We start from the raw sequence: 9,726 nt of genomic DNA, 5'->3' as shown, positions 1-9,726 counted from the left end.
ACAATCAGAACAGGATTTGATTATTAAAATTTTAGAGTCGCCACTTGAAAGATTAGTGGTGTCCCAAGTCACCGGTTGAATCCCGAACCGAGGAAATTTATGACTCTGTTAACAGTCCGCGAACCAGAAATCCAAGTAAGGAATTCTGTTAACCCGGGAGAAGGTGTTAGGCATTCCCGGGTTCCGTGGTTCTAGCACGGTCGCTTAACTATTGTATTTAATTGTATCTAATCTTAATACATGCTAGCTCATGTGCCTTTTATTCGTAAACCGCTTTTATTGTTATTTATTTTAAAAGAATTACAACGTCGTGAAAACGCGTTTCGATCCACGTCGCAATCAATGCACCCGTGGTTGTCAACACGTTTCGACTTCGTCGAGATTTGGATTTGGGTCGCATCAATGCGCACCCGAGTTTAAGAAGGTACTTTAATTAAAATCGCGCCTAAAGATTTTAACGTAACATTATTTTGGGGAAGACCGTGGAATTTGCTAAATGGCCATCCCAAATTCTAATCATTTTAATAACCAATTGTTGACAACCCGCATACGTGATTTGTGTTGAGCGAAGTTCATTTCTAACATTAAAAAAAACCATTTTGAAAGTAACTTACAATTTTCTAATGATCAAATATCCCTAAAAATAGAACTTAATTATATGTAAACTAAAAAAGTTCAGTGGCCCAACTTCTACAATGGACTGGACCACTGATGGGCCTCAGAAATGGCCCAAAATTTGGGTCAGGCAAACGAAAGGGAGGCCCAAGCGACAGACTTCAGCACCTGAGATCGAATCCCTTGAGAAGCCCAAACTCATGAAGGTTGTTCGCGTAACAGCCTGAGATGGCTTATCGTTGAGCCCGGCGAGGCTTTGATTTGCTTACCCCGACAACCCTTTGAAATTATCTCTAAGCCATTGCAAGTATTCAATAATCAGCCAAGGGGAAATAGTACATATCTACTTAACTTAGAAGGAAGTTAATCAATTGAATTCCCACTTCATATACATGTTAATTCATCTAATGACATTCTGGTGAGTTTCTTAGACATCATCAAGGTAAAACCAAGCTATAAACACAATTTCAATAACATGAAGCAAATGAGCTTTTTCTGAATCAATTCATGCCAACATTGCTATCAATCTATCATGTAATCAACTAACACTGGTGTTCACTTTATAGTATTCACATGACTCTAAAATATAACAGTTCATATAGTCCATTTAGCACTAAAGCAAGCAAAACTTTAAGCAATATCCATGAATTGAACACTGAATACTTAGATCTGGAAGTTAGCTAAATCAGAACTCAGTTCTGCATGTACATTCATTCTTCAAATAATTTATTTCTGCCTATTTGAGCTCACATTCATTAGGGGTACAATTGTGTACCTGGATAAATGAAAATATGAGAAGGAAAGGAGTCAACTACTTTGAATAGCAACAATAACAAACTCAACAATATATACCACAGAACATGCCAGGAACTGCTTTTGAAAACCAGAAATACAAACAGCCTCCACAGATCAATTCAACACACACTTCAAATGCACTCCTAGCCCTCACAGCTGAACCTAAGCACCTATGTAATACTGCTAAACCCAAAACCCAACTGAAATCCAAAACTAATAATGAAACTGTAAGATTGTTTTTGATTTCTTCATTTTTTGATGTTTTTTTTTTGAATACTGGACTGGACCTACTAACTGGAATGGAAAGCAGGGAGGAGAGCCTTTTGTGGGGATTTTCGAGCTTGGAGCTGAAGGAAGAAGAAGAACCCCCTTTTCCAAGGCATTTCATGCCCTTATATAGGCAACCAAAGAGAATAGATCAGATTTTAGGCCTTCTTTTTAGTCCCTCCCTTATTTCAATTTAGTCCCTCTATTCTTGACTTGCTAAACAAGTAAACACCCCTATTGTGCTGAAATGTGCACTAAAATCCTATTCTAGAAGGCCCTAGGGTATTCTTCTACCCATACAATACCTATACTGCCCTTTCATATGCTTTGAAATTACTATTCCTATCAGAACTACCCTTTTCCATACCCAGACTACCCCTGAAGGCTTCTCTAAGTTACTGATCCTACCCTCATCCTTAACAGCTATAACCAATCCCCTAATTTAATCTAAAACTAACTGAAATTGATTAATTAGCACTCAGAAATCAACTAATTAAACTAACCAATCCTAATTGCTCAAATACACTCACTTAATCAAACTAAGACAAACCAGAAGCTAGGATCAATCAAAGCAGGGCTTAAGCTAACATGATCAACGTTAATCGAAGTTAAACTAATTCTTAGCCAATAAACTCACAATCGACCATTCAAATATCAAACTCAGAACTAACAGTAATTGACAGAACTATACTAATACAAATAAATCATAAAATTAACAGAACACTTAATGAAACAAAAACTGTAACTAAAACTTCAACCATGCGAATAAAAGAAACAAGAAAAACTCACAGAAGCACGAGGAACTCCGGCCAATCACTAACGTCTGAATCCTTTCAGATTTTTGGCGCGTAACATCCCTAACCATGTGTTCTTACAAGAGAACACATGGTTAAGGATACTACGGTTCGAAATCACAAAGATTTTGGTTTAGGGTTTTGGCCAGAAATTCTTAGATCTAAGATTCGAGCCGTTTCACAGAGATTTGAAGGAAAATAATCATGGATTAGTGTTGAGGGAAGACCGGGGATTGTGTGGTATGACTTTGGGCTGGTTTGGATCAACCTGTGATCTGATCGGAAACTTTAGTCGAAGATTCGACGAGCTCCGGCCTTATTCGAAGGGAACCAGTGGGTGGAACAGAAAGAGGGGAGTGAGGAGGACGAGTAGTGTAATTTTGGGCTTAAACGGTGCAGGTGACGTTCACCGCCGGCGAGGGGTTTGATGGCGGCGCGGATTAGGGTTCGCTGAGGATAGGTAGGGTGAGGAAGATGAGGCAAATGGGGTAGGGGGAGTTTTCGGACATTTATATACAAACAACCTAGTTAGATCCGGACCGTTGGATTGATGAGATCCAACGGTCGTGGTTGAATGCTGGGGAAACGACGTCGTTTGGACTTACTAGGGACCGGACCGGGTTGGGGGTTTGGGCTGGACTGATTTGGAACGGATTTAAGGCGCTTGGGCATGAAAAATCCAACAAATTGGCCCAAATTTGGGTCTTCTATTAAGACCAAATTTCTATTCTTATTTTCTTTTTATTTTATTTTCTTACTTTTACAATTTTTATAATTTTTCTAATTTTTATGGAGATGTAAAACTAACATGAAATCCTAGTTATTTCAAAACAAAGACTAATTAATTCCTAAAATTGTTCAAAAGCTATTTCATGACAAATTCACAATAAAAATCATTAAAATGCAAAAGTGGGCTAATTTTGTGATTTTTCATGCTTTGTTCTAAACCAATTATCCCTTAATTGATACTAAATATGAAAATTAAAACCTAAATGCAAATGCATATTCCGTTTTTTATAAGAATTAACATGCGCAAATAGAATGCAACAATCATCAGAAAATGACACCAAAATGCACAACAATTGTAAAAAAAATTAAAAAATAAATAAATAAATAAATAAAATTTATTTTGTTTGGGATTTTGGGAATAATCATATTTAGGGCAAAAATCACGTGCTCACACACCCCTACCTAAGATTAACAGTGTCTTAAAGACATTAAATGAATTAGCTATATTGTCAATTGAGAAAGACTTATTAGGAGAAATTAATTATAAAAAATTAATAATAGCTTTGCATCTAAAAAAAGTAGAAAAATAGACTTCAAATAAAAATAAAATATTTTTTATTAATAAAAAGTTAAGGCTCCTCATAAAGTTTGGCTTTAGGCCACGAAATTGGTCGGGCCGCCCCTGATGATTGCCAACTGCTCGAACACTAACCCTTCATCAGAGTACTTTATGCATTGGCAATTTTTCAAGCCTTTGTATTGTCAAATCTATGAGAGTAGTAATCAGGAACTAATGGTGGCAAATGAGCTGGTTGGGCTGAATTTGGGCAGGTCAAAATAGGTTAGGTCAATAAATGGGTCATTACCCAACTCTGCCCATAGTGTATTTGGGCTGGGTCAAGATGGGCTAAACAACGGGTCATAGCTCAACCCATCCAACTTGACCCATATTTTAGAACCATGCTTATCTTACATAAACAAAACCTTTTACCTTTTATACATAGATAAAAAACAATAATATTAGTATTTTGAGAATCAAAATATATTTTCTTAAATAATAAATTAGTATTTAAAATTTGTAAGTTTGAAAATATCTTTTATGTTATTTCTAAATAAGTAAATTTTACCACAACTCAATTACAAAACTATTCATATTTATATTAAGACTAAATTCCTTGATTCTCATTTTTAAACTTAGATTAAGAAATTAATGATGGGGCAACTAAGTAAATTTTCAAACACGCTTTCAGTTGGGTTGAGTTCCCTTTTTGGATGAACTTCATGGGTTGTATTTGAGCTACTTCATGGGTCAGAATGGGCTACAAAAATGATGGGTTAACTTGGGCTCAGCCCAAATAGATCCATAAGCTAAAATATTTGTACCACAACCCATTAATCTCTGGGCGGGTTGGGTGGTTTGGATGGGTTTGGGCTCAAATTGTCACCCCTATCAAGAACGTTGTTGAATTTCATTGCTACAAACTTTGGTTTTAGTAAGGAGATTTGGCATGACATGACAACTAAGTCCAATAATTGGCATAAAAAAAGCCAACGTTTTAGGATTTGGCATATGGTAACCTAAAGTTATTCTCTCTCTTCTAATAGTTCTAACCATCATCCCAAAAATAAGCCCATCAAAATTATTTTCCTTAAAAATAGCAAACAATATTTAAAACCCTCTCTCTCTCTCTTCTCGTAGCAATCATCATCCTAGAAATTAGGTTCCATTTCTTGCTGTAGTATCCAAAAAAACTCCCAAATATTTTTTTAATTATTTTTCTAGTTTATTTATCTGTATATCTAAATATATATAACACAATAATAATTATATTATTTGTATATCACAGTGTATAACATAATAATAATGTGCATATAAAAATTTTATTTTCCTTCTTTGTATAACACATTTCAGATTGAAAACTCAATTTCAAGACGATTCCACATGTGTATCCCCAATTGTTTCCCATGTATATCTCTATGTACATCAATGATATCTCATGTATATCATGTGTATCTGTGTATATTCATTAAAATTTGTGTTATATACACGGTATACAATGTGATATACACAGGCATGCATAAACAATTTGTGTTGTATACACGATATACAAAGTGATATATACAGACGTCCATAAAAACATGTGTGTGATATACACGATATACAATGCGATATACACATGTCGCAATTGGATTTTTAGGTTTGACTTTTATTTACCTGAAACTAGTCTAAATCACTTCTAATCTTGCTTAAAATTTTGTATATAGACTCGATTTTCAACCAATTTTAATCAACCCACTCATTCAATCCATCCACAAAAAAAAAAAAAAAGAAGCGAGAAGAAAAACAAAGTTGAAATGTACTTTTCTCTCTTAGTTTTTGCTTCTGATTTTCTCTGATGTGAGATCAACCTTGCCTTTTCATCCCACTGATTTTTTTGCATAGTTTTACGAGAATTTATGCTAAATTATGAGAGCGAAAGAGAAGAGATAGAAGAAGAAATATAATGAGAGAAAAGGAGAGGGAAAAGGAAAAAATACGTAGGTTAGAGAGTGGGGGTGGGGACGATTATACAGAGAGAATAAATAGGAAGTATGTTTTTTTAAAACTTGGCTATATAATGTCAATTGTTTTGGGCTTATCTTATCCAAAATAATTTATGACCAATAATTTACCAATTCCTCTTGCATGTTGTTATCCAATGTCAATATTTCTTTAGTAAAAGAAAATCTTTCACTTTATTGAATTCTTAAAATATCTAGATTCAATGCAATTAGACTGAAGTTAGGTTCAGATTTTGAATGCAATAACTTATATCGGCGCTAATTATCTCACACTCTATAAGGTATAAGTTATTCCGGTGTTAAAATCAATACCGGGATAACTTATACCTAGTTTGCTAACCAAACAGAGTATTAAAGTGATATTAAAAGGTTCCTCAGAGTAAACTTATGCAAAATGTCAAAATTTTATTACACCACAAGTAAAAGGTTCCTAAATGTGTTGTTACATTTCAGATGAGAAGGTGAATTGTGTTAAGTTATTTAACAGATTAGTGCATGTCTAGTAAGAAAATTTGCTCGCCTTAATTTAATGACTCGACAAGAGGGGTTGCTCTGATGGTAAGCAACCCCCACTTCCAACCGAGAGGTTGTGAGTTCGAGTCTCCCCAAGAGCAAGGTGGGAAGTTCTTGGAGGGAAGGATGCCGGGGGTCTATTTGGAAACAGTCTCTCTACCCTAGGGTAGGGGTAAGGTCTGCGTACACACTACCCTCCCCAAACCCCACTAAGTGGGATTATACTGGGTTGTTGTTGTTGTTGTTGTTGTGTTAATTTAATGACTCAACACCAAAGCTCAGATTTGCCTCCGAAAATAAATTAAATTATCTTTTTCTTAAATATAATAATAAAATATTTAACATATAGATTATGAACATATTGTTTCTTGACGTACTTGCCCAATATTTGATTGTCATTCTTTGTTCATAGAAAATATAGGGTACATATACAACATGCGTACCGCGTAATTAGTATATATAAAATTTTCAGACAAAAGAATTCAACCGAACCTTTTTTTGCACAATATATTAGAGATTTTTTTTCTATATGTACTATATTGGAAATTTATTTACTCTCGCTGTTTAGGTTTTAACTTAATTATAAGTTGATATATAATTTACCAATTATATATAAATTAATATTAATTAGTCTCTCTCTCTCTCTATTCTTTCCCCAATTTTTTTCCTTCGATTATCTCTGCTTTTTATCCTTTCATGTTGTATAGAGTTTTAATGAAATTCATCAATGGATTTCAATCATTTTACTACAGAGTTTTAACTTAGCAATTTCCTTTCATGTTGTACAATTGGTATTCGAATTGAAATTGTCAGTCAATAAAATTTGAAGGTGTTTAACTCTCCACCATTGACAGCCATTAAAGAGCGTCGAAGCTTTGAAATCGAATTTGAATTTTTAAAAAATATTATTTGTTTGGATTGGGTGTTGTTGCAAATAATTTGGAATATTTTTTGGAGTTTATATTTTAATTTTGAGGGTATTTGGTGAAGATTAGACTTGATTTTGGCTATATATCAGATTGAAACTCGAAGAAGAAGAAGAAGAAGAAGAAGAAGAAGAAGAAGAAGAAGAAGAAGAAGACATGACATACAATATACATACAAAATTATATTAACGTTGTATGTAAATAATACTTAGGTTGTATTTTGTTATAGTTATATTTTTTTATTTGAATATTGTATGAAAGTTGAAAAATAATTGTATAATATATAAATCATTGTATGAAATTTGTGTTTGAGTTATAAATATTATTTTTTTTACATAAAATTATTGATATGTATCAAAATTGTATTAAGAGAGAAAGTTTTGATTGGAATTTCAGAAACGAAGAAGAATACACCATATACAAAATATATACAAATCATATACAAAATACATATTGTATAACATTTTTATGAAAATTGTATTTAAGTTATATGATGTTCTGATTGTATTTAACTGGATAAAAATGATGTATAAAAATTATAAATAAGTTATAATAAGTTGTATACTATATAATTAATTGTATAAAAAAAATTATTTATATGTGCAAGAAAACATGTTGTGTAGTCTCAAATGAGGGTAATTCCACCATAACAGATGCTGGCATTTTCTCTTAAATCAGGAAGATGCAACAACAACAACAACAATAACCGCCCAGTAAAATCTCTCTAGTGGAGTCTGGATGATAGTCTGTACTCAGACCTTACCCCTACCCCAAGGGAATAGAGTGGCTATTTCCGAGAGACCTTACCCCTACCCAGTAAATCAGGAAGATGATTTCTCATATATTAAATTCTTGTCTAGAGGAGAGCATTATTCCTGGTGAAATTTTAGGGCATAATAAAATTTTCTAATTTAAGGCATTAATAAAGGATTGTACATGAAAAGAGGCGGTAGAGAACAGGGAAAGAGGACAGGAGAGAAAAAAGAAAAAAAGTGTAACTGAATCCCCTAATTTAAGACACTAATAATAGATTATATACAAATTGTAAGCACATCTTATTTAGGGCGGTTAATATGTAAAATTTGGTTAATTTTATTAAATAAGTTTCAAATATTTTATAGGAACGAAAAAATGTCATTAAATTAATTACTCAAAGAACGGCTTCTGCGTTCTTAAAACAAGATGGGCCTATATTAGGCAAGAAGATGTAAATGGGCCTGGATTTGTTCTATATAATTGCACGGGAACCCTATTTGGTCGCCCCCATTTAATCTATACCCATTTTTTTAAAATTTTTTAACTTGTACCCACTTGTTAAAAAACTTCAGCTCCCTTTCTCCTCCCCTTCTCCTCCTTCATTTTCTTTTTTCTTCTTCTACTATCTGATTCCATCGAATCCATACCCGTAACTTTACTTTTTAAACTCATCAATGCCTCTGTTATTTTATGACCACTTGAATTTACGTGTTGTTTCAACTGCACATCTATTTAAATTATTAATGGATTGACTTAAGCACGGAAATACAGTACATTTTCATACATTAATATAAAGAGTACGTAGCTTATTTTTTCGAAATATGAGCTGGGGAGGAACTTTACAGTGTTTGCGTACTAGACTAGATATTGCAGGGCATACGTAAAGGTGAGGGAAAAAGAAAAACCAAAAAAAAAAAAAGGCAAATCCCTATATGCCAAAAACTTCAGCTCTAGAGCTGAAGTTTTTATTTTATAACTGGCAAACTTCAGCTCTAGAGCTGAAGTTTCTCGGTTACTAACAAAAACTTATAAAATAAAACTTCAGCTCTAGAGCTGAAGTTTCCAGTTACAACACAAAAACTTCAGCTCTAGAGCTGAACTTCAGAGCCGGCTACTAGAATGCTGAAGTTTTGCGTGATTGCCTTTGCTACTTCAGTCCCGTATGCTGAAGTTATGTGAAAAAGCGGGTACACTTGCAATCTTTTTTACAAAGCGGACACAAGTTAAAATGTGACACAAAAAACGGGTATAAATGTAAATGCCCCGATTTATTCTGAGAGGATCAGGGCCCAGTAAAGTACGTGGGCCGTTTCTGCAGAAAAGCACACAATTGGCCCATGACCGTGCAAATTAGAAGGAAGATTGAAATATCAAACAATATATTAGGTTCAAGAGAAATGGGTAAAGTTTATAATTCAGAATTTACGTTAAGTTTATTTTGCAAAATTATATATTGACAGGAACGGCAATGGGGCGGGGCGGGTTTAAACTTATGCGAGGCGGGGCGGGTTTAGACTTATGCTGGTGCGGGGCAGGTGCAAACATTTTTTAAAATCTTGATACGGTTGCGGGGCGATTGTGGGTGAGGTACTTTTGACAAATACCATCGTGAATTTGCTGCTTTTCTCACAAAATTATGGTTCTTCCATTGGCTATCAGTCATATATAATTGACTGTTTTTAATAATAAAAATGTTAATTTGACAAGAAAGACCTGAAAATTTGAAAGATGATTAATAGACTTTCATGAATACAAAATTTTGTTTTTGT

Source organism: Nicotiana tabacum, chromosome 9 (assembly GCF_000715075.1).
Source record: "Nicotiana tabacum cultivar K326 chromosome 9, ASM71507v2, whole genome shotgun sequence".
NCBI lineage: Eukaryota > Viridiplantae > Streptophyta > Magnoliopsida > Solanales > Solanaceae > Nicotiana > Nicotiana tabacum.
This window is presented reverse-complemented; position numbering follows the sequence as displayed.